The sequence below is a fragment of the Thalassophryne amazonica genome, chromosome 3, assembly GCF_902500255.1.
Source record: "Thalassophryne amazonica chromosome 3, fThaAma1.1, whole genome shotgun sequence".
Classification (NCBI taxonomy): Eukaryota; Metazoa; Chordata; class Actinopteri; order Batrachoidiformes; family Batrachoididae; genus Thalassophryne; species Thalassophryne amazonica.
Genome location: NC_047105.1, coordinates 131,177,601 through 131,204,888, shown reverse-complemented (window position 1 = coordinate 131,204,888; position 27,288 = coordinate 131,177,601). Strand labels below are relative to the sequence as shown.

General features: G+C 40.8%; 1 long non-coding RNA gene across 1 annotated transcript; it reads left to right on the top strand.

Moving 5' to 3' along the window:
• The first annotated feature begins 13,400 nt into the window (after positions 1-13,400).
• LOC117507637 lies at positions 13,401-24,649 on the top strand. The gene is made up of 2 exons (XR_004559805.1): positions 13,401-13,462; positions 24,568-24,649. It is a non-coding gene; the product is annotated as an uncharacterized LOC117507637 (long non-coding RNA).
• Positions 24,650-27,288: the final 2,639 nt, after the last annotated feature.

Below are 27,288 nucleotides of genomic sequence, written 5' to 3'. Positions count from 1 at the left end.
TTGATAATCTAGTTTTTGAACAGCTCCACTCATTTTTGAAGTAACTTCAAGGCATGAGTCAAGTCGTCTAAGTTTTGAAGACTATTTCCTAGCTGAGTTTTTCAAATTACGAGCAAACTTGCAAGCTTCCAAATTCTTCACTCAATTTTACAAGCTTTTTGTGTTCCTTAGCAACTATCGACGTGTCAAGTCAGGAGCCTTTCTGAATTTTCCTGAAATGTTTTATAGATTTTTTTTTTTTTTTTTCTCCACAAGTTTGAGAAGCCATTAGAGCATTATTTTGATGGCAAACACTGATAGAAGCCTTCCCACTGGGTGAACAGGACACCTGCAGCGGGAATCACTGAACCCTTTCAGGTTCAGTTCTTCTGGGAACAGAAAGGCAAACAAAGCCCTGGTGTTGCATGAGAAGTCGAGGTCCTGGCTAACTCTGACCCAGGTCTGCAAAGAGCTCATTTCAGGCCCAAACAGAGTAACGGTGATGTCAGCAGTCCTCTGCTGCTGACATCACCCAACCCAGGTCTAGATAAGTCGAAAATCCTCAAGTGTTCCGATGGTCTTTGCTGTCAGTGATGCAAGGTGGCTTAATTTTCTGAATAATAACAATCTTATTGTGAACTCAAAATTTACTGCGAAACTGGAAATCCCCATCAACAGTGTTGTACCCATTGCCAAGGGATTCTAACATCTAGTCCTTGTAACAAAGCCAGGCTAAAAGGTAGTGGTAAAATTGAGCGGAAAACTCATCAAAGCATTGTACTGATTCATCAAGGGATTTTAACATCTAGTTCTAGTAAGAATACTAACGAAGTTTATTTTTCATTTTTATCCATAATATTTTCTTTTTTTTCCTACTTTCTGTTTCTGTCTCACATCTCATATCACCTCAGGAATAAAACTATGAATCATTATCCATGTTCAAAAAAATCCCAGTAAAATCTGTTTGACCTGTACATATGTAAATAAATGTTAAATTACACCAGTTGTTTTTGTGTCCAGCTGAAGACAGATATCATATTCAAAACTTATGACTGAGATTTAGACTGATCAATTTGGATATTTTCCCACATTATCGTGAGTGGTGCCCTGCTGAGATATTTAATTAAATATTCTGTTTATTTAAATACGCTACACAAAATACAAAACCATATGGCTGTTCTGAGTAGTGAAAGATTTGTACAAAAGAGCCACCTGAACACACACATGATAATTTAGATGGACATTATACATACCGACACAACAAGATCTGTCAATATCTCCACTGGAAAGTATGCAAGGAACTGGAGATGGAAGTCAAAGAAAACGTCTGGGAGCATGAGCCAGCACCAGTCTCGTCCAACGGAAAAGTAACTGTCTTCTACAACAAAGAGATCCCAGCAGGAAGACATATTGAAGGAGGTGCAATCAAACCTGATATTATCTGGAACAAGCAAGAGAAAACAGCCCAAATCATCGATGTGACAGTCCCCAGTGACTATGGTCTGAATCGAGCAGAAAGGGGAAAGATCATGAAATACCAAGACCTGAAAAATGACCTACGAACAACATGGTCATTGAAAGACATCAATATCGTCCCAGTTGTGGTGGGGCAACAGGCATGATGAAGAAAAACCTGAAGAAATACCTTGAGGCAATCCCAGGTCACCGAAGTGCGCATGAGGTGCAGTTGTCTGCAATTAAAGGAACAATCACCATCTTGAAGAGAGCCTTCGGATACAATGCCAACTATAGTTAGGGTAACTAGAGCCTAGGATGCAAATTTAGACCCCAGGTCTGGGGCCCACTGCATTCTATTAAAAATAAAGAGAATTGAAAAAACAAAAGGACAAAAAAGGAGACTCAGTGTCAGAAGATTTGGACTAAAAAGTGAAGGTGTGATGTGATTGGTTCACCTGTCAGCAAAGTGTTTTAGTAGTCAAGGTGTGAGATGATGTCTGTGTCAGAAGTCCTGCTGCATGCTGAGATACTTTGATTCTCTGAAAGTTGTAAATATTAATTTTGAAATTTAATTTTTGGGGGGACATTTTTTTTTTTTTTTTTTTTTTTTTTTAGGGTGAAAATTGAAATTCACCCAAAATGTTTTTCTTCAGTTCTTGGTGGATTTTGATTATCATGTTTTGGTTTGCTTCATCTTTGATTACAATTCTTCCTCACAGAATATTAAACCTTTTCAATTGTTCTGGAAAATCTCAAGTTTTTATAGTGAAAATAATGAAATTCCCCCAAAACAGATGTTGTCCTTCAGTTTCTTATACATTATAATTGCCAGGGAGGAAAATTCAACAAGTTGAGACTGTGGCCTGCTTCCGTAGACGTGGCCAAAAAAATCATAGAGAGATATGCTTTGCAAACATAATACCCATTCGGATGATGTTGAAATTGAGGATGGCCTGTTGGCTGTTCCAGCAATATCAAAGATTTTGTGTCTGCTACCTACAACTCACGTGGAATGTCTCAAACCTAAACCTACTCCCAGGCATCTTATATATGCTACTCTGGAACCACGTGTAAACCCAAACAGTCCAACTGTCAACCCCACTGAGGTCCTTAGTCTGGTTCTCATTAACATAAGATCACTATCCTCAAAATCATTGTTGATTAATGATCTAATTATGGATCATCACTTAGATATGATTTGGTTATGTGAAACAGCTGTCCTCCCCTTAAATGAGGCCTGCCCACCGGCCTCATTTAGTCACGGCCCTTCATGATGTGAAGCAAGGCAGGGGTGTTGCTCTTATTTATATCATGCCCATACATAGAGGGGGTTCAACCGAACCCCCCCGAGAATTCTGATTTTTTTTCTGATCTGGATATCAACGTTATGTATTTTTTTCATTGATAACACTGGTGAACAACAAATTTGTTGTCTGCGTTTTTTTTTTAGGACGAATCTGATGCGCTGAATCCAAAAATCACATTGGTTTTGCTCAATCAGGTCAAGTTTTAGAGTTATGGCCACATGTCGTTTTTTACATTTTTGTTCACATGTACGCATGTGTTTCTGTGCATGTGGGATAGTAGGGACCGTGCTCAGCATTACACGAAGAAGGACTGGCCTGTGTGGGAGGAATTGGTGCCTTGCAAAGAAAGGAACGTCATCAATGACCCTCTGGTGGACAGAGACAGAATACTCTTCCCACCGCTGCACATCAAACTCAGCTTAATCAAGCAGTTCACCAAGGCTCTGGACAAGGATGGTGACTGTTTCACTTACTTGTGCCAGGCTTTTCCAGGATTGACCATGGAGAAGTTGAAAGCTGGCATCTTTAATGGTCCTCAGATCCGTAAGCTCATCAGAGATCCAGAGTTCGAAAACTCAATGAACAAAGTGGAACTGGAAGCGTGGAAGGCATTTGTTCTGGTAGTAATGAACTTTCTTGGCAACAATAAGGCCAGAAACTACGCAGAACTTGTCAACAACATGCTGACTGCTTTCAGAAACCTGGACTGCAACATGAGCGTCAAGATGCACTACCTATTTTCACATATGGACCGGTTTCCTGAGAACCTGGGTTCAATGAGTGACGAGCACGGGGAGAGATTCCATCAGGACATGAAAGAGATGGAGACCAGGTATCAGGTTCGCTGGGATGCAGTCATGATGGCTGACTACTGTTGGACTCTGAAGAGAGACCTCCCTGCCACTGAGTATTCCAGGAGATCGAATAAACGGAAGTTCAACCCCTGAAGTTTGAACAATGGTGAAGCAACATGCAATTTACGTGTACTTACCTTTATCATTGCCCACCATTCAGTTTACAGTAATCGATGTTTCTATCAGGTAATAAATATGTTGTTGGAAAAACATTTTTTTCTCTTAAAAACATATTTAGGATGGTATGTGTTGACAAAATCATCTGATAATGCCACAAAAATGTAATCGATTTTGTCACAAGATCTGATTTTTTTCTTCAAATCAACTTTGCACAAAAACCTGACCTGATGGAGAAAAACAGATGCCATTTCCTGATTCAGCAGTGCAAAAATACCCTAAATCAGTTGTAGAAATCTAGACAACATTCAAAAAGTAAAAAAATTGTTGCCCAGTGTAATAAGCAACAAGCACTAACTGTTACACAGCTATTATCACACACCCTCAAGTTTCAATTTCCTCTGCCAGAATAATCCCTTAAGTGATGAAAGGGGAAACTGCTAGATAAACTTTTCCCATGGGGGTTGAGAATTTTTGCTCCCTGGTCCATATCCTCCTCTGATATCAAACAGATTAGTAGGCTTGTAAATACCCATGTAGACACACAAATACACTTGTCTGGTTTGTAAAAACATGTTTGTATGTATAAGCTGAGAAATAAAGGGAGCTTCTCCTTCCTGTTGCAAATACTGTAAAGGTTCAAATATTCGCGTGGGATTTATTATGCGAATTTCGCGAGTTAAACAAGGTCACCAAATTAAATACCTCTATTTTAATACATAACATACGTATACGTACATATTCATAATGTAAACGCGAATATTAATACCGCTAAATACGAGGTCTGTTAGAAAACTATCCGACCTTTTTATTTTTTGCAAAAACTATAAGGATTTGAATCATGTGCGCTTGGATCAGCCAAGCTTGAACCTTCGTGCGCATGCGTGAGTTTTTTTCACGCCTGTCGGTTGCGTCATTCCCAACCGACAGGCAGGTATAAAGTTTGCATTAATGTTATCTTGGTTCTTCCTGGGTGGTTCTTATGGCAACTGATCCAATCCCAAGCAAGGACTATTTGTATATAAAAATGTATTTCCTAAAATGATACATTTTTGGTTTCAAATGAAATTTATGTTGCTTTTTACCCCTCAAAATCCTCAAAAAGCTTCTGCTTCGGGGGTTTTGCCCCCCTGAGCCCCCCACGAGGGCGTTGCCCCTCGACCCCACCGGGGGCCCTGCGGCCCACTGGACCCCTAACTCAAGGATTTGAACCCCCCCCCTTTCACATTCCTATATACGGCCCTGTAGGTTTAGCTTATTAGCTGTTGGGGGTCACAAATATAACTCATTTGAGCATCTGGTACTCCTCTGTGCCCACGATGCTACTGTACATATTGCCAAGGTCAGAAGAATAAAAATCAGCTGTATTACTTTGTCACTGTATATAGGCCCCCTGGCCCATATTCTGAATTCTTAGATGAATTTGGTGCATTCATCTCTAACTTGTCAATGAGTGCAGATAACATTATGATTATTGGTGACTTTAACATTCATATAAATAAGCCTTCTGATCCCCTCTGCAAATCATTTATGGAAATTGTGGATGCATTAGGATTTCAGCAATGCATTCGGGACTCGGCGCACATTAGTGGAAATACCCTGGATTTGGTTCGCCCATGTGGTATTGCTGTCACGAATATTGACATCATGCCTCTTGCTTCGGTGGTCTCTGATCACTCACTTATTAGGTTTACTGTTTTGCTCTGTGTTTAGTGGAACAACAACCTTATTCATCACTACAGCGATGCATCAATTCCTCAACTATGACTGAACTTGAAGCTAGACTGCCTGATACCCAATCAGTAGACAGTCTTGTGGATAGTTTAAACTCAGTGCTCAAAACTATACTCAACATGATTGCGCCACCTTTTTTAAACCATGCTTCCCCCAAAACACAGTCACCTTGGTTCAATGACTACTTGCATGACCTCAAGCATATGGCTAGAGGTCTAGAACGGAAATGGCGTCGTTCAAAATTAGAAGTATTCCACCTCACGTGGCGTGATGCTATCTTAAGCCGGGTTCACACAGCAGGATAATTAGGCCGATATCGGACCCGATCTTCCCCTTCCGACAATCTTAGGACACCCCGACAATCGTGATGACGCTAAAGATAAACTTATCAGATACTCCTTCCATGTGTGGTGTGTTAAGAGCACTCTGATCTGCTCGGAAAGGCGCCAGGAGCGCTCCTATAGCAAATCGGGGATATTCAACATGTTGGATTTTTTTGGCCCGATATCGCTGTGTGTGTGGTGTCCTCTGACCAAAACGAGCACGCAGCCTGCTGCATGTGATGTGCAGCCAATCAGAAAGTGAGGTGACGGACGCACGGAGCGGAAAATAAAATCAAAACAGCTGTTCTGACTTACCATAAAGTCTGGTGGTCGCGCTGTCTCCACTCCTTTAAAGAACGCTGTTGGATCTATGTATATATGGATATATCAGTTATCATACATTCTTTTATTATACATTCTTTTATTATACATTCTTCTATTAATAATTTAGTAATAGAAATAAACTCATTGTATCTGTCAGAAGTCTGTTGCTGACTTCTTGATGACCTCTTGATAAAGTATGTTACAAATAAGTGAAATAAATGATTACATGAGTTGTTTTTATCTTTGCAGTTAGAGAGAAAGAGGAACTTAAGTGATGTCGCAAAGCGAGGTCAGAAGAGCTGATGTTAAAAACAACTGATCACATAATTAAAGATATAATAATATATGAAATGAATAATAAGGAATGAAAATGTTTGTATATGATCTTATGAATTGTTTTGTGCGAAAGAAAGTTGTAATGGAAAGATTGAATATGATTGATGTGATTCTAAGAGAAAGTATGCTGTATTGCAAATTGTGCTGCAAGCTGTGTTGCAAGCTGATGTTTCTACTCGCACGCATGTGGTTTCAACCACAGGAAAGAACAAAAGGTTAACCGACATGTGCTGGCTGAGATAACACCTGAAGAACGGAGCACGGGAGAGGAAGTTCTGACCGCACCTGACCGCACCTTCCCCAAACCAGCAGCCTGAGGTCGCAAAACCTGAAGTTGCTAAAACTTGCTCAACTGTAGTTGCAAGACCTGTTTATGATTGCTCAACTGTTGTGCCACGTATGCTGACAGCCGCGCCTGTATGACATCCTAAATAAAAAGAGCGAGAGCGCAGCCAGAGTTTAGTGCAGTTTGGAGATTGTTAGATGTCTCTGTGCTGCACTCCTCGCGAGCATTTACAATTGAATTCTACTCTCTGACTCTTATTTGACTGTTGTGTCTTTCTCTTTTACAGTTTTATGGTGTTTAGGTGGTTTTAAACCTAACAAACGCCTTTTCTTTTCTTTTTGTATCATTTTTTCCCTCTGTTGTAAATAGTCCACAAAGTACCTCCGTTTGTTTACTCTGAAGTCACGTTTAATTTCGAGAGACTTTGCGAGATTTCCTGTCTGAGCTGTGAATGTTCGTGCGTGAAATCTGTTCGTGTGTGGTGTTGTTGTTCTTACCGTGTGGCTGAACACCACACACTGTATGACCAAACCTGTTAGATCCATGATTTTTTATCTTCACGTGTGTGGTCTCTCAGGTTTTGGAAACCTACAGATAATTTAGAAATCCTGTCGTGTGAACCAGGCTTTAAACTATACACATGCATAACTGGCTACAAAGCAGACCCATTACTCTGATTTGATCAACGAAAACAAGCATAACTCAAAGTTCTTGTTTGACACAGTGGCAACACATACATGGACAACCACCTGTAGTTTGCTTTCCTTTTACAGCACAAGATTTTCTGGATTATTTCAAGAAGAAAATAGAAGACATTAGGTTGAGCATGTCCTAGCATGCCTTAACCCAGCCACTACATCCTGCTATTGAGGTGGGTGCCATTACTGGGGTATTACCTAGGTTTACAGAATTTGATAGTATCTCAATAGGCGTGCTGACAAAACTTGTAACGTCTGCAAAAAGCACAACCTGCTCATTTGATCCTATACCAACAAAACTTTAAGGACCTGTGGTCCACTCTTGGACCGACTGCCGGAAATTATTAATCGCTCATTAACTTCTGGATCTGTTCCTAAATGGTTTTTTTTTTTTTTCTCCTCCAGTGCTTTTAATACCATACAGCCGGTGCTTCTGAGGGACAAGCTGGAGATCACAGGTATGGACCCCCGCCTCTCATTTTGGATCTTAGACTACCTCACAGAAAGACTACAGTACATGAGGGACTAGGGACTGTTTCTCATACATGGTCATCTGCACCATGGGGGCCCCGCAAGGAACCATCTTGGCTCCCTTTCTCTTTAACCTCCACACTGCAGACTTCATGTACAGTAGTGTTCAGAATAATAGTAGTGCTATGTGACTAAAAAGATTAATCCAGGTTTTGAGTATCTTTCTTATTTTTACATGGGAAACAAGGTACCAGTATGGTACTATGGTGGTGGGCCTATATTTCGCATACCAGGTATCATGGATCAGTTTGGATATGTCAAAATACTTGAAGAGGTCATGTTGCCTTATGCTGAAGAGGACATGCCCTTGAAATGGGTGTTTCAACAAGACAAAAAAATTGTGGCAGTCAGTAACGGTTACTTTTTTAGACCAAGCAGAGGGAAAAAAAATATGGAATCACTCAATTCTGAGGAAAAAATTATGGAATCACCCTGTAAATTTTTATCCCCAAAACTAACACCTGCATAAAATCAGATCTGCTCATTAGTCTGCATCTAAAAAGGAGTGATCACACCTTGGAGAGCTGTTGCACCAAGTGGACTGACATGAATCATGGTTCCAACACGAGAGATGTCAATTGAAACAAAGGAGAGGATTATCAAACTCTTAAAAGAGGGTAAATCATCACGCAATGTTGCAAAAGATGCTGGTTGTTCAGTCAGCTGTGTCTAAACTCTGGACCAAATACAAACAACATGGGAAGGTTGTTAAAGGCAAACATACTGGTAGACCAAGGAAGACATCAAAGCGTCAAGACAGAAAACTTAAAGCAATATGTCTCAAAAATCAAAAATGCACAACAAAACAAATGAGGAATGAATGGAAGGAAACTGGAGTCATCGTCTGTGACCAAACTGTAAGAAACCGCCTAAAGGAAATGGGATTTACATACAGAAAAGCTAAACAAAAGCCATCATTAACACCTAAACAGAAAAAAACAAGGTTACAATGGGCTAAGGAAAAGCAATTGTGGACTGTGGATGACTGAATGAAAGTCATATTCAGTGATGAATCTCGAATCTGCATTGGGCAAGGTGATGATGCTGGAACTTTTGTTTGGTGCCGTTCCAATGAGATTTATAAAGATGACTGCCTGAAGAGAACATGTAAATTTCCACAGTCATTGATGATATGGGGCTGCATGTCAGGTAAAGGCACTGGGGAGATGGCTGTCATTACATCATCAATAAATGCACAAGTTTACGTTGATATTTTGGACACTTTTCTTATCCCATCAATTGAAAGGATGTTTGGGGATGATGAAATCATTTTTCAAGATGATAATGCATCTTGCCATACAGCAAAAACTGTGAAAACATTCCTTGCAAAAAGACACATAGGGTCAATGTCATGGCCTGCAAATAGTCCTGATCTTAATCCAATTGAAAATCTTTGGTGGAAGTTGAAGAAAATGGTCCATGACAAGGCTCCAACCTGCAAAGCTGATCTGGCAACAACAATCAGAGAAAGTTGGAGCCAGATTGATGAAGAGTACTGTTTGTCACTCAATAAGTCCATGCCTCAGAGACTGCAAGCTGTTATAAAAGCCAGAGGTGGTGCAACAAAATACTAGTGATGTGTTGCAGCGTTCTTTTGTTTTTCATGATTCCATAATTTCTTCCTCAGAAGTCCATATTTTTTTCCTCTGCTTGGTCTAAAAAAGTAACCGTTACTGACTGCCACAATTTTTTTTCCTGATTTCTTATAGTGTTTCTTAAAGCCAGAAAGCTGCCATTTGAAATGACTGTTTTGTGTCATGTCTGTGATCTGCTTTTTTTTCTACAAAATTAAACAACTGAATGAACATCCTCCGAGGCCGGTGATTCCATTATTTTTGCCAGGGGTTGTACTAACAGACAGACAAATAAATGCAGTTGATTTTATTACATCCTTGACAGGCGTAATAATAATAATAATAATAATAATAATAGTAATAATTTCAACAATTAAAATGTTTAGAAATAATTTAAATGTTAGTAAAACGTTAGAAAGAATGTAATAGTTACATTTATAAACAATGGTGGTTAGAAATGGTAAGTTTTACTGTTACAGTGCTGTCAACAGTTAAATATGAGGTAAAGAAAGATGTCTTTATTTTATTAAAAAAAGTATTTATGTTCATTGAAGTGAAGAAAGAGATTATAAAGTGAGTGTTGGCAAAACTGGCTATCCTTTTCATGTAGAGGTGGCAGAGGGGGCGTTGTCAGCAGCTGCTGAAAGTAATTAATAAAGTAACTAGTAATCTAACTTAGTTACTTTTAAAACTGAGTAATTAGTAAAGTAACTAAGTTACTTTTTCAAGCACTAATCAGTCATTGAATTACTTTTTCACAGTGATTGTGGCAACGCTGGTGCGTTGTGTCAAGAGCACATTCAAGAACCCAACAGTTCAACATACTCAACAAAAATATAAACGCAACACTTTTGGTTTTGCTCCCATTTTGTATGAGATGAACTCAAAGATCTAAAACTTTTTCCACATACACAATATCACCATTTCCCTCAAATATTGTTCACAAACCAGTCTAAATCTGTGATAGTGAGCACTTCTCCTTTGCTGAGATAATCCATCCCACCTCACAGGTGTGCCATATCAAGATGCTGATTAGACACCATGATTAGTGCACAGGTGTGCCTTAGACTGCCCACAATAAAAGGCCACTCTGAAAGGTGCAGTTTTATCACACAGCACAATGCCACAGATGTCGCAAGATTTGAGGAAGCGTGCAATTGGCATGCTGACAGCAGGAATCAATCAATCAATTTTTTTTATATAGCGCCAAATCACAACAAACAGTTGCCCCAAGGCGCTTTATATTGTAAGGCAAGGCCATACAATAATTATGTAAAACCCCAACGGTCAAAACGACCCCCTGTGAGCAAGCACTTGGCTACAGTGGGAAGGAAAAACTCCCTTTTAACAGGAAGAAACCTCCAGCAGAACCAGGCTCAGGGAGGGGCAGTCTTCTGCTGGGACTGGTTGGGGCTGAGGGAGAGAACCAGGAAAAAGACATGCTGTGGAGGGGAGCAGAGATCGATCACTAATGATTAAATGCAGAGTGGTGCATACAGAGCAAAAAGAGAAAGAAACAGTGCATCATGGGAACCCCCCAGCAGTCTACGTCTATAGCAGCATAACTAAGGGATGGTTCAGGGTCACCTGATCCAGCCCTAACTATAAGCTTTAGCAAAAAGGAAAGTTTTAAGCCTAATCTTAAAAGTAGAGAGGGTGTCTGTCTCCCTGATCTGAATTGGGAGCTGGTTCCACAGGAGAGGAGCCTGAAAGCTGAAGGCTCTGCCTCCCATTCTACTCTTACAAACCCTAGGAACTACAAGTAAGCCTGCAGTCTGAGAGCGAAGCGCTCTATTGGGGTGATATGGTACTACGAGGTCCCTAAGATAAGATGGGACCTGATTATTCAAAACCTTATAAGTAAGAAGAAGAATTTTAAATTCTATTCTAGAATTAACAGGAAGCCAATGAAGAGAGGCCAATATGGGTGAGATATGCTCTCTCCTTCTAGTCCCCGTCAGTACTCTAGCTGCAGCATTTTGAATTAACTGAAGGCTTTTTAGGGAACTTTTAGGACAACCTGATAATAATGAATTACAATAGTCCAGCCTAGAGGAAATAAATGCATGAATTAGTTTTTCAGCATCACTCTGAGACAAGACCTTTCTGATTTTAGAGATATTGCGTAAATGCAAAAAAGCAGTCCTACATATTTGTTTAATATGCGCTTTGAATGACATATCCTGATCAAAAATGACTCCAAGATTTCTCACAGTATTACTAGAGGTCAGGGTAATGCCATCCAGAGTAAGGATCTGGTTAGACACCATGTTTCTAAGATTTGTGGGGCCAAGTACAATAACTTCAGTTTTATCTGAGTTTAAAAGCAGGAAATTAGAGGTCATCCATGTCTTTATGTCTGTAAGACAATCCTGCAGTTTAGCTAATTGGTGTGTGTCCTCTGGCTTCATGGATAGATAAAGCTGGGTATCATCTGCGTAACAATGAAAATTTAAGCAATACTGTCTAATAATACTGCCTAAGGGAAGCATGTATAAAGTGAATAAAATTGGTCCTAGCACAGAACCTTGTGGAACTCCATAATTAACTTTAGTCTGTGAAGAAGATTCCCCATTTACATGAACAAATTGTAATCTATTAGACAAATATGATTCAAACCACCGCAGCGCAGTGCCTTTAATACCTATGGCATGCTCTAATCTCTGTAATAAAATTTTATGGTCAACAGTATCAAAAGCAGCACTGAGGTCCAACAGAACAAGCACAGAGACGAGTCCACTGTCCGAGGCCATAAGAAGATCATTTGTAACCTTCACTAATGCTGTTTCTGTACTATGATGAATTCTAAAACCTGACTGAAACTCTTCAAATAGACCATTCCTCTGCAGATGATCAGTTAGCTGTTTTACAACTACCCTTTCAAGAATTTTTGGAATGTCAACCAGAGCTGTTGCTCGTGTATTGAATGTTCATTTCTCTACCATAAGTCGTCTCCAAAGGCGTTTCAGAGAATTTGGCAGTACATCCAACCAGTCTCACAACCGCAGACCACGTGTAACCACACCAGCCCAGGACCTCCACATCCAGCATGTTCACCTCCAAGATCATCTCAGACCAGCCACTCGGACAGCTGCTGAAACAATCGGTTTGCATAACCAAAGAATTTCTGCACAAACTGTCAGAAACCGTCTCAGGGAAGCTCATCTGCATGCTCGTCATCCTCATCGGGGTCTTGACCTGACTCCAGTTCGTCATCGCAACTTCGCACAGCCATTGGACAGTCTAAGGCACACCTGTGCACTAATCATGGTGTCTAATCAGCATCTTGATATGGCACACCTGTGAGGTGGGATGGATTATCTCAGCAAAGGAGAAGTGCTCACTATCACAGATTTAGACTGGTTTGTGAACAATATTTGAGGGAAATGGTGATATTGTGTATGTGGAAAAAGTTTTAGATCTTTGAGTTCATCTCATACAAAATGGGAGCAAAACCAAAAGTGTTGCGTTTATATTTTTGTTGAGTATTTAATGACTGGAATCACTTGTCTATACTCCAGCCCAGTAGGTGGCGGTAATGCAACGTTAAATTCGTCACCGTTATAATCCAACAAAAAGGGACTGTTTCCTGTTAGCATCCGTGGATAAAACTAGTTAGCTGGAGACGCTCGAAACTCTTTTCTGAACAGATCAAAGATCACTCTGTGATCCTCGAATATGTTTTCTGAAGAGTTCCAGAAGCATAAAGGTCGACAGTAAACCGGAAGAAGAAGAAAAGGCGAAGTCAGCGCGAGAAGGTGGAACAGCTGAGAAGGTTGTTGAAACAGCAGCTAACTGCTGCTCATGTTGAGATATTTGAGTTGGTAGAAACAAACAGATCACAGAGCAGCAAGAAGAAACGAGTGGATTTAAAGAAGAGAAGAAATTAGTCAACGTGCTGGATGCTGTTTTCAAGCCTGACGTTCGCTGATCCAGAGCAGGTTTGTCCACTAAACTTTATTTCAGACCAACTCCACCACACCTAGGGTTGCCAACTCTGAAAAATAAATAAGGGACACCTCACTGGCAGGGCTGACCGGCCCATGGAAATATAGACTGGAATGGACATCCGCGCCTCTATCTATTAGCGTCACTCAGGACAGGAAGGCGCCATTACTAAGGGTGAAAATGTGCATCTCATCAATAATAAACTGACTGCTTTTTTTGCACTAGCGTCACTATTTCTTAATGGATTTTAATAAATGTAGGCTTGTTTCAAAGCCCTTTGAAAGCTCTTTCCAATGCACCTATGCATGTGTGGGTGGGAAAAAAAAACACTTTTATGTAAAATGCAGAAATTTGGGGAAATTACGACACTGCTGCTTTTCTCGCTTTATTGTCGCTATTTGTTAACAGATTTTAATAAAAGTAGGCTTGTTTTAAAGCCCTTTAATTGCTCTTTCTAATGAACCCATACATGTTTAGGTAGGAAAAAAGTGTTTTATGTAAAGTGTGGAAATTTGTGGAAAATATTCCATTCTGTTAATTTACTGTGATTTTTTTTTTTTCCTGTCATCATAATTCTCGATGGATTTTTATAAATGACGCTTGTAAGTTGTATTCATGCTAATTAAAAGGTCTAACGAACCCATACATGTCTGGATAAAAAAATCCTTATGTATTAAAATACTAATCTGAAGTATGCCTTGCCATTGTGCTCATTTACCTTGCTGCTTTTTCCACTGTAATATTACTGCTAGTCTTTTAATGACAACAACATATATATGATTTTTACTAACATTTTATTACAAGTAGATATAAAGCCATTCAGAATTTATGACTTTTGACCCTCAGTCAGGGTAAAAAGTACCTCCTCCATCCCCTCCAACCACACTGTTCAAATTTAAATGCCTCCTGTGACCACCACGTACATATCATATTAAACAGCTGCAAGTATATATATATATATATATATATATAGACATAAATATATTTAAACATTTTTGTTTCCGCATGTGAACGCAGCTTAATGAAAAGAACTTATGGCGTTGAGTTATAGTCTCAGTATATTGACATTAAATTGCGGCATAACGACTTTAAAATAGACATTTGTTTTACATAATTACATTAAGGCTCTTGTACAGTTCATTTTAGTATTGGAGAATTTGTTTTTGTGGTTCGTGCAGTTGATGGTAAAGCACTGGCTGCCTTTTTTCTCCTCATATCGCTTCTGTTTAACAGGATCAAGGTCTCTCTCCACCCTCAGTAATGGCCACCGTGGGGCACGCCGCAAGTCACGTCCATTCCAGTCTCTATTTCCATGGACCCGCCAACTGACCATTGGCTTCACCCTTCCCAGCGTGTGTGTGAAACGATTTTTAACCATTTGACTATTGACTTGACCCTGAATTTAAGTAGATGCACACATGCATTTATGATATGAACATGCGGAAAACAAATTATTATTTAGCAATTTATTTTTAGTGCAAAATAAATTTTCACTCACAATTTCAATATGAGCATCCTGTCCTGCTTCAAAGTATAAAAAACATTTCTTTAAAAATAAATCTTTCTCTGTCGTGTTATTGCTTAACTTAAAAGTGTATAAATTAACAAAAAAAAATAAAAAATCATCCAAAACAATGTAACAGTGAAAGTCTGAAAAAGTAAACAATACTTACAATACTTTTAGCAGTTGTCGCGCACCTTTTCCATCCAGCCATTTTCCTTTTCCCATTTGCCCATGTATTTTTGCTTTTTTTTTTGTTTTGTTTTTTTTTCGAGGCGGAGTAACGACGTTACAGACATTGCTGTTCATAGGCGTATCTGCAGTGTCGGTGTCGGTATCAGCCATGCTACTTTGTTATGGTCGTCCCACGACCGTCGTCGGCTCATGATTCTCGTCCGGGATCTTCTTGCGAGCAGATGTCCCTCAACCAATGAGATAAGAGTGATTCTGTATCGTCAACTCGTGTCTGTCAGCTCATTGGTGAAGAGCAGGAGAGAGGCTGGGATCATATTTACCGTAAGTTTCCATATAAAGCGCCAGTCAATTCCATTGACATTTTACAGACTTTTTGATTCTCACAGAAATACGGGACAAACTGCGTCCTGTTTCAGGTCAATACGGAACGCACACTTTTATTTCCAAATAAGGGACGATTCCGTTTTTCAAGGGACAGTTGGCAACCCTAACCACACCCAAATGATAGCTGTTAGTTTGTGTTGGAGTTCTTATTATAGACTGAACACCAAACACCAATGTTAACCCTCAAAACGTGAATCAGCTGTAAATCGTGAATTATCCGCACACCGTTAGTTGCAAAACGTGAACATCATTCATAATATGTAGGTAGTGTAGTGTATAGTTCAGTGGTAGTGTATATTTTGCCGTTTACGGCAAACGCACCTAGCAATATTTGACTGGATCTCCTCGCTGATTAGCTAGTTCAAATCGCGTCATTGTAGAAGGTATTACAACATGGTGGCACCCTCGGCATTGAGTGTTGTTGCTAAATTTTCATCTGTAAATGCCGTTTTGGGTGCCATTAAGTCATTTGAAACGGAACAGAAAATCACCTACTGGTGGAGGGATTCTTGGACACTAAAAGGAGCGCAAAACGGTCAGATGCTAAAAGCAGCTCAAAAATGCGGCATAGCTGTGCCCGAAATTATTTCCACCGCCACACCCAAAATTATGTCCACCGGCGCTTTTCGCCACATGGTGAAAATCATTTTTGTAGTCTTGGTAACTTTCTGTGTAGGGTGGGGATGATAAACAACTTATTTTTTTTATTTGGTCTTAAGCCCTCATTTTGTGTAGCTAACATGTTTCTGTGTAGGCTCTCAGTTGTCCAGGTGGTTTCCATAGTACAGAAGCTTGAATCTTCGACTGGACTGCTTGTGTTCAAGGGGGTGGTTTGAGCCAAAGAGCAGATATTGGTCAGTGTGTGTGGGTTTTCAGGCAGCTCCAGACAGGGGTTTACAGAAAACCCACTCACACTGACCAATATCTGCTCTTTGGCTCAAACCACCCCCTTGAACAGAACCTCGGGGTGATCAGGACTCTTCAACACAGAGCCCTACAGATGCCCACAGCTGCAGAGGGAAGGGCTAAAGAACAACAACTTGTACGGAAAACCCTCACAGTATGTGGGTACCCACGATGGTCCCTGGATAAAGTGCAGAAGTCCCAGAAAACAAAGAGACCAGATAGACAGGAGACGGAGACAAGAAGAAGAGTGTCTCCCTTATTTATCAGGAGTAGGGGAAAAACTACAAAGGATCTTCAGACAGCACAAAATCCCAGTTTACTTTAAACCGGTTAACACCTTGAGACAGAAATTAGTTCACCCTAAGGACAGGATCCCTAGTTACAAACAGAGCAATGTAGTGTATTCTGTCAGATATCAGGAAAACTGTAATGAACACTACATAGGTGAGACTAAGCAACCTTTACACAAAAGGCTATACCAGCACCGCAGAGAGGGCGCAAATGGACCTCAGTCTGCAGTTCATCTCCACCTGAAAGACACTAACCACACGTTTGAGGACAAGGAAGTTAAAATCTTAGCCAGAGAGAAGAAATGGTTTGAGAGAGGTGTCAAGGAAGCATTCTATTTAAAATCTTAGCCAGAGAGAAGAAATGGTTTGAGAGAGGTGTCAAGGAAGCATTCTATTTAAAATCTTAGCCAGAGAGAAGAAATGGTTTGAGAGAGGTGTCAAGGAAGCATTCTATGTGAAACAGTTGAAACCCAGCCTTAACCGGGGAGGGGGTCTGAGACACGCTTTGTCCCCTGTTAACAATGGGGTACTCAAGTCAAAGCAGTTTCAGTCTTTTGTTCATGGTAATGAGTCATTCACGTCATCAGGAGAGTCATCAAGGGAGCCATCAGGAGAGGCTTCCGTCCCATCATTGGGAGGGACAGCTGCCCTGTCATTAGGAGGGTGCTAACTAGAGCACAATAGGTGCTAATTAGAGCTATTGTTTAGTCACTAGCCTATAGCAGTCGGCCTCTCGGTAGGAGGGGTCTGGTTAGGTTTAAAAAAACTCCAGCTTTTGTTGGCTTCTGTTTACTCTTCTCTACAAGAGTCAAGACAGAAGTCAGACTACCAGAGCAAGAATTTTAGCTGAGGAAGCTTCTGCGATTTGAAGCGAAACGTCCTCGCGTCAAGCAACCCAGTCCAGTCGAAGATTCAAGATTCTCTACTATGTAGCTAACATGATAAAACATTCAAAATGCCATGGTAAACAGAAATAATTTCATAGATTTGTGATTTCCAAAACCTGCAAATTCAAGACAGAATAAAAATGAAAATACAGAAGTCCACGTTGGCACGTGTGTTCATCCTGTCCGTCCGTCCCCCCCCCCCCCCCCCCGTCAGTGTCATGTCTGCAAAACCTTTGATCAGTCCACCCCTGGAAAAAAATAAATAAATATATATACGAGGTCTGTGATGAAAAAAGCGGTCCTTTTTATTTTTTTCAAAAAATAAATGGATTTGATTCATATGTTTTTACGTCAGACATGCTTGAACCCTCGTGCGCATGCATGCGTTTTTTTCACACGTCGGTGACGTCATTCGCCTGTGGGAAGGCCTTGAGTGAGGAGTGCTCCACCCCGCCCATCGGAATCTCTTTGTCTGAATAGCCACTGCGGACGGCGCGCGTTGCTTTATCAACAATTTTTCTGGACCTGTGAGGAATATCCAAGTGGACACTATTCGAGAAATTAAGCTGGTTTTTGGTGAAAAGTTTAACGGCTGATGAGAGATTATGGGGTGTTTCTGTCGCTGTAAGGACTTTCCACGGAGCGGGACGTCGTGCAGCGCTTCCAGGCGCCGTCGTCGGCCTGTTTCGACCTGAAAACATCCTAATTTAAGGCTTAATTCACCCAGGACGTTGTGAGAGAACAGAGAAGATTCAGAAGAGGCCGGCATGAGGACTTTATGCGGACATTCCACTGTTTAGGGACATTTTTTAATGAAAGACATGCGCGCAAATTCGCTGAGTCGTCACGGAAATGACTCGGCGAATTTGCGCGCACACGAATCTGTGTGTGCCGCGACAGGAAAAACACCTCCGTGTTGAAAACTATTTGTAAAATTCAGGCGGCTTTTGATGGCTTTCAACAAGTGAGTAACTGAGAAATTGTAACAGCTGGGCATGTTCCAACTTGTCCTTTAAGGTTTCCAACAGAGGTGTTTTTCCTGTCGCGACCCCTTGCGGTCGGGTCCGGCCCGACATGCGACTCTGCCCGCACATTCTTTCATTACAAAATGTCCGTTAACAATGGAATGTACGAATAAACTCCTCATGCCGACTTCTTCTGAAAGTTCTCTGTTCTCTGACGACTTACTGGGTCAACAGAGCCTGAAATGTGGAAGTTTTCAACTTGAAACGGCGAGACGCTGCCGCCTCGGAGCGCAGATCGCCATCAGGCACCGTGGGCCATCCTTAAAGCGACACTACCAGACCAAAATCTCTGATCAGCCATTAAAAGTTTTACCGAAAACCAGCTGAATTTATCAAATGGTGTCCACTCAGTTGTGCCTTACAGTTTTGAAAAAATTTTGATCAAACAAAGCAGCAATCTCTGAGCCATTCCTAAACAATGAAAAAAATCGACGAGAGGGTGGGCGACTCCTCACTCAAAGACTGCCCACAGGCGAATGACGTAACCGACAGGCGTGAAAAAACTCTTGCATGCCCACGAGGGTTCAAGCATGTCTGATGTAATCACACGTGATTCAAATCCATATGGTTTTTGACAAAAATAAGGTCCGTTACTTTTATCACAGACCTCGTGTATGTATGTGTGTGTGTGTGTGTGTGTGTATGTATATATATATATATATATATATATATATATATATATATATATATATATATATATATATATATATATATATATACATATACAGGGTTTTTGTATATCGATGCTGTTGGCAATTATTACTTGAGGCAGCACGCATTGCGAGTCATTTTGATTGGTTTTAGATGCATTGAAAGCAAGAATAATGGGCAAAAAAAAACCTGACATGTTTAATATCAAAGTTCTTTTTTGCATTTTTCTAAGTTAAGAAAATAACATTGAAAAATTAAAAAACACAATATTTGATGGACATAACATTTGTTCTCTTCTTCAAAAATGACACACTGTTCCTTTTAATCCAGTAAGACAGGCAGCATTTTTCTGTCATTTTGACAGTTGGGCGGGGGGGGGGGGGGGGGGGGTTCAACATTTTTGAGTGGGATTGCACACTTTTTCTTAAACAATATAACCCCTAATTGTCTTGTTTGAACAAGTGCTAAATCTTGGGGAGGTGTGTGTGGATCGGGAGGTCTGGGCGGCTTTGCTTGAGCTGCTGCCCCCGCGACCCGACTCCGGATAAAGCAGAAGAAAATGGATGGATGTTGCAAGACGGAGTGCACAGCGCGTCGTCAGTCTGAACCAGACACTGAGGATTCTGATGATGAAGACAATGATCTCTCTGTTGTTCTGGACGAGCAACCAGAGCAGGTGGATCCACCGACTTGCACACTCAACAGTGGCTCGGGTTGTATGCTTCCCCAGGACTCAAGTGCTACAGAGCTCCGTCCCAGTGCCAAGTCCTAGAATGCAGAGCAGGATGCAGACACGCACTGCTCCAGCAGTGACTCCAGGCACATTTCGTTTAAAGCATGGAGATCGTCAGCTTCGGTTTGATTTTGTTCCTCTTTCATTCCTTTTGCGCTCTTGATTCGCAGGCTATTCGGTGATGGGGAAAAGTCAAAAGCTCATTCATCCACCTTTTCTTGACGATTTGTGACTTTTTTCCCTTCGTTCAGGAATCGTTGTATGCCGTGTGACCGGGCCATAAGCGCCGTTGGTCAAACTGGTTGTTTGTATATATCCAAAAGTTTGTGCCATGGTCACTGCTGTATCACTGTCTTACGTTACTAAGCCATATATATTGATTTATAAAAGGGGGAATAAATATAAGTGTAAAGATGATTGAATATATCAGAGCAGTGAATTGATCAGTCCGTGTGAACGCTGCGCATTGACTCACATTTGCGGTGATTTCCACCAGCTGCAGCTGATCCACAATGTGAATTCTGCCTTCCAGAACAGCTCTTTATATAATCATCTGAATCATCATTCCTACACTCATATTGTTATATTTAATAAAAAATAATAAGCACACGCAGGAGCTGCTGCTGACACTGCCACTGCGTTCAAGTACGATCGGAAATTACACAACTTTTTGTTGTTTCAAAGTCAGCAGGTGCTTGTGGCAATATAATTAATTGTATCAACACAAAAGATTAATTCTGGCCTATATAAGGTGCCTGAGCCCAGTGAAGCTGACCCCCCACCCAGATAAAAAAAAAAAATCCAAGCAAACAGGCTGAGTTTGCCATGTAATTTCCAATGGTACATGAATGCAGTGACAGCAGCAGCGCTCAGAAACAGTTTCTGCACTGTGTGAAAACATTCAGCTGGTCAAACGAAGTCAAACTAAACGCTAACGTTACAAAAACTAAGCAAACGATTAAAAAAAAAAACCAAGAACAACAGCAAAACAAAATACGGATGAATTGAGGTTTTCGTTGCCCTCCGTTCAAATTTTTCGACAGTTTAATAATCCTGAAGATGCAACCGCTGCAGGGGAACGAAGCTGAGCGAAGGTTAAGCTATGCCAGCGAAAGTTAACGAAAGTCCAGATTTCTTGTTTCGTTAGGGCTTCAAGTGCTGTGTGACTGGGCCTTAAAGGACATGTCACACTGAAATCATTACAGTTTTGATTTAGGCTGTTAGTGACCATCCGATGATCCACCGGGATTACTTTGTGCACTTCCATGACCGGTTTCAAAGTATATGGCATTCACAGCAAACAGCTACAGAGACATCTGAAAATCAAGTGTGTTTCCAACAGGTGACGTAGCTACTAGAAGCGTCCCAGCGTGTGCTTCAATGGAATGTAGCTGTTGATGTTAAGAACTGAGGCACAGACTAATTCCACAGTTGACATAAGTGTGATGTTGTTATGATGACTCATTTTTAAGTGACGACTGTTAATTTTGATGCAGTCACAGTAAAAGCAGCAGCCCTGAGACGGTTTAGTGCACCTGCACGGCCATGAGCCATAAACTCAGCCTGTCAATAACGATCTCTGCTCGAGGCTTAGCTTTGTGCATGGTTAATTATGAGTGTTATCAATAAAATCTAAAAAAAAATGCATCTGCTGCCGGGGAAAATACATCATGGAGACATTCATGTTCACAGCGGCAGGAGCGCGCGCGCACACACACACACACTCTCCAGCTCCAAATTCACACTCAAAGTAAAAAAGAAAAAGCTTGCCACAAAACAGGAATAATCCTGAACATGCCAGACTCACCCAGTAGTAGATTTCTAAATGTAAACTTCACACAATCAAAGCCCCCTCTCACGCACGCACACGTGTGCGTGTGATCGCCGGTTGCAGCTCTGCCTTTAGTTCTCTCACGAGTATGTCATGTTAAATAAAGTCCATTACCTCCTGGAAATATTGTATTCTGACCTTTTCCGATGTAATAACTCCATCTCTGTGTCCAGGCAGTCTGTTACAGCAGCATCATGGAGCTGTCCCCACGTCCATGTCCACAGCCTCAGTAGGGATGATGCACCGATCCACAATTTTTCACTTCCAATCCGATCCCGATACCTCAATTTGGATATCTGCCGATAATTTTCCGATCCAATACCAGAGCTCTATTTGCTTTAATATTATTATAATCATTATTGTTGATTTTATATGAGGAGTTCCTTAATAAGGAGACCTGAAAGTTTAGCTCCAATTTGCCAGAAGGTGTATCTAAGATGAAAGCCTAGATTTGATGTTTTTGTGAAAGAATTGTTTTTTTTTTTTGTTGTTGTTGTTTTTTGTTTTAGACTTTTATAGCCTTATTTTTATAGACAAAGAGCAAAGACAGTGCTCTCTCTCTCTCCTCAATTTTCAATTTCAGTGGCACCTTATTGATATGGGAGACATATGTTTACATTGTCAAAGCAAGTGTTAAGAGTAAAAATTAAGTCCTGTCTGTCTCTCTCTCTCTGCCTGTCTCTCAGTCTTTCTCTCTCTCTCTGCCTGTCTCTCAGTCTGTCTCTCTCCTCTTTTTTTGTCTCTCTGTCCCTCTCTCTTGCTGTTTTCGTACTGCGCAAACTTCAGACTTTTTGGAAACATGAAGCCTTTTAACTGTAAAGTAACCCGTAAATTTCTACTGAAGGATTTTAATTGAGATTGTTCCCGTTCAATGGAGAGAGAGAGAGAGAAAGTGAATCTCTGTTCAGCTGTCCTCTTCAGCTGCACTCCGAGCTGTGGCTTCACAGCCTCAGGACGTTGAAGCGGCTGATTTTTCAGTAACAATTCAGTTAATTTTTCAGAAAATCTATGCTCGGCAGCATAGAGCATTTGAACCCGAGAGCCGGGCGGAAATTTGACATTACCCGTTGTTTAAAACCCTCAATGTCTGCCGAACAAACAGCTTGTCTCCAGCTCAGAACCCCCCCCCCCCCCCCACCCTTTCCTCCTGCTCAGCACTATACAGAGCAGAGAGCAGGCAGCACGAGAGAGGTTTCACAAACATGGTTTCTCTCTAGTATCAGAAACTCCTGCAGGTTGAATCGGGAAATTCCAATCCAGGAATTCCGTCGGTATCGGAACCCGATACCGATCCGGGATCGGATCGGCCCCAACCCTAAGCTTCAGTAAGCCAGCATCCACAGAAACAGCGCGTCACCACACTTTAGGTTCCAAAATCCGACACTTGGAGATGAAGTGTGTTGTCTCCTGTCTCAGAAGTTTCGTCTTTGGATGGAGCAGGTTCGTTTCCCTCTGTCGGTCAGTCATCAGGATGTTTGTGCTCATTCTAAAATGTTCGTCACACACTGAGAATTGCCGAGTGAGATGTTTTCCGGAAATGCACCTGCTAACACTCAGAGAGGAATAAAATACATCAGCGATCGCTAATTATTAGCATGTGTGTGGAGAGACTCAGTCATGAGCAAAGTTGGGTAGGATTACTTTAAAATGTAATCCAAAAGTAATCAGATTACAAGTAATCCAAATGTATGTACATACATACATGTAATCCACATGTATTCATTCAAAGTAATCCTACCCAACCTTGGTCATGAGTACTTTTATGTTGTCTTGCTAACTGGGACATTAAAAATGTGTGACATGTCCTTTAATGTCATCAACAGCTGAAGAAACAGAAACAAATAAGTCTATTCCTCTTGTAGGCCCTGATGGTGTTTGATGTAAAGCAGCTCTTCTGCTACGTTCATGTCATTGTCAGCCAACAATAAGCCAACATTAGACACACGCATGTTTTCAGGACATTCAAGGTAAAGTACAGGACAAAGCAGACATAGACAGTGATGTCATAAGTACATCAAAAAAGTTTGTTATCCAACAGCAACATTGAAGTGTGAAACCAAATGTATACAAACATGAACCTTGGTTCAGACCTTGTTCTTGACTTTAATGTGTGAAAATACCCTTAGGATTTTGGTTTTTAATTTTATTTTTATGAACACCATCATAAATTCTTTTTTGCACACCTTTTCACAGCAGTCTGTACAATTTTGGAAACCGGGGATGAGAGTTTAAATCCACGGATTTGGGAGCAAAGGATCCTCATTTCCCCGTCAGATTTGAAACACCAGATTGCTCCTGTTTCATGAGTGTGAAAAGGTGCATGTAAGACATCACTGTAAAGCTCTTTGAGCATGTTCATCAGATGGTAAAAGGTGCTGTAGAAATGAAACCCATTAACATTGTGTTTGAGATCAGCAACATTATAAACTATTAAAATAGTTGCCTTATATATTTTTCAATGAGTTTTAATGCTACTGTAGATCTGTTCATGTCATATTTCATGAGTTTTGACATTATATTGGAGTCCAGTTAAAGTATGTGAAATGTAAAACAAGTCCACCTGATGTACATTTTTACTTTATCAGTTTCATCAGTACAATAACTTACTGTCATTAGGTCAAACTCGCCACTCTGATACGTGATTTTAATGAGTTTTGTTCTAACATTTATTGTTAATTTATTTGTTTCTTTGCAGACATGCAGCCATTGTTGGTGATTAAAGAAGAAATTCTTCCTGAACACCAGGAAGGTAATCTGAGGGTTGACCAGGAGGACATTAAAGAAGAAGAGAAGCTGTGGATAAGTCAGCAGGGAGAGCAACTCCAGCAGCTGGAGGAGGCAGATCTCACCAAGTTTGGTTTCACTGCCGACTCTTTGAAGATTGAAAATGATGATGAAAAACCAGAGTCATCACAGCTTCATCAAAGCCGAAGTGACGAGAGCAGAAAGGCTGAGCCTGTAGCCAGCAGCTCATCTGTACACAGAACACTGACAGCAGAAGCTGATGGAGAGGACAATGAAGGACCACAACCAGCCAGCAACTCAGGGCCAAACAGTAATTTTCAATCAGATACCAGTGGCTGGAGTTCACACAGCTCTGGAACTGACACTGATGACAGTTATGACTGGAAACAGACCAGAGAACATCAGTCACATTTTAACTGTCCACAAAATACCAATATTGTTAGTTCACGCAATTGCACCATTGCTGAGAAACAATTTAATTGCTCTAAATATGTAAAAGCATCTGGTCACATGAACAACTCAGAACAACATAAGGTGAGGCAAGCAAGTGTTAAATCATTTAGCTGTTGTGATCAGATTAAAAGACAGAAACAGAAGGGCACGCTGAACAAACACAGGTCAATTCATACACGACAAAAACAATTTGGCTATTTAGAATGTGGTAAAAGATTTGGAAGAAATAGCAACCTGAACCAACACATGATAATTCATAAAGGACCTTGAGGCAATCCCCGGTCACCCAAGTGCACATGAGGTGCAGTTGTCTGCGATTAAGGGAACGATCACCATCTTGAAGAGAGCCCTCGGATACAATGCCAGATCTGGTTAAGATAACTATAGAACCTAGGATGCAACTTTAGACCCCAGGTTTGGGGCCCATTGCATTCTACTAAAAAGACATCAAAGATAAATGAAAAGACAAAAACAGTTTGGCTGTTCTGAATGTGGTCAAAGATTTAGACAAAAGGGCAACCTGAAAACACACATGATAATTCATGGAGAACCACAACCAACCAGCAACTCAGGTCCAAACAGTCATTTACAACCAGATACCAGTGGCAGGAGTTCAGACAGTTCTGGAACTGAACAGAAGAACACTCAGCTGGATAATCCACCAGATCAGCATAGTTCTGATCCTGGACTCCAGCAACAGCAGCATCAATGGGCCAAAAGAAACAAGCGAAATTACACCACAGTTAATTGGACCATTGAAGAGAAAAAAAAGATCTTTCACTGCTTCACTTACTCAAGGCATGAGAAGTGGGGCAGAAAGAAAAAAGCAGTATTTGAGGAACGCATAAAAGAAGCGGATTTACCTACACAAAAGAAAGAAGCCACAACTACCGCAAAACTGGAATCGATTGCCTCACAGATCGCAAAATATCTGACGACTGAGGAAATAAAAAAATAAAGGAAGAAGCCCAAAAGGAAGCGATAAAAGACTATCAATTGCTGGATAAAGGGAAGCAACTACAGTTTAAAAGGAGTCAGTGGAAGAGGGAGGAAGAGTGGATACTGTTGTGGGCAAAAGAATATGCCAAAATAAAATACCCCAAAAATCAGACAAAGACATCCAAAGAATGGCAAAAAATATTCCACCACCACTGCCCAAGTAAGAAAGACATCACTTGTAAGAATCTCACAACCCAAAAATCAAACTTTATCAAACAAAAACATTTCTCAGATAATGAAATAAAAACAATGCAGCAGGAGGTTGAGAAAATGATAAGAGAAGGCATCTGCCCTCTGACGCAACCCATTACACCACCAAAAAATGATTGCCCTCAAAAAAGTTTATCCCCGAAAAACTGAACCATCCACTGCCTCCCGAAAAACCGAACCATTCACTGCCTACCGAAAAACTGAACCATTTATTGCCTTCCGAAAAAACGAACCACTCACTGCCTCCCGAAAAAACGAACCACTCACTGCCTCCCGAAAAAACGAACCACTCACTGCCTCCCGAAAAAACGAACCACTCACTGCCTCCCGAAAAAACGAACCACTCACTGCCTCCCGAAAAAACGAACCACTCACTGCCTCCCGAAAAAACGAACCACTCACTGCCTCCCGAAAAAACGAACCACTCACTGCCTCATGAAAAACTGAACCACTCACTGCCTCTCGAAAAAATGAACAACTCACTGCCCCCTGAAAAAACGAGCAACTCATTGCCCACCGAAAAAACGAACAACTCACCAGCTCATCTACAAAATAATTCACAGGTGCACACAGACCCAGAACAGCAGGAACTAGAAGAGGAATTGGCAAATAAGATTGAAGAAACAAGAAAAATGGACATGAAAGAGCGCCCAAAGCTGACTAAACTAAAAGAGAATAAAAAATTCAAAAATATCCTTCAAAAAGTTAACATAGGACTGACCAAACTGGTCCCAAGAGGAGCCACATTGACAGAGTTAAACTCTGTAAATTATGGAGCGGCATGGTACATACAAAGTAAATTAGCCCCACAAGATTTGGAGAGAAACAGTACCACAAATAAGAAAAAGAATACCATGCCACGATGGAAAAAGAAATTACAACAAAACATCAGCTGCCTAAGAGCAGAGATCTCCCAAATGGCCACATTTTTGGGAAACAAGAACCACAAAAAGAATCTTAAAAAAAAAAAAAATAAATCGCATTAAAAGAAAATACAATGTTGAAGACA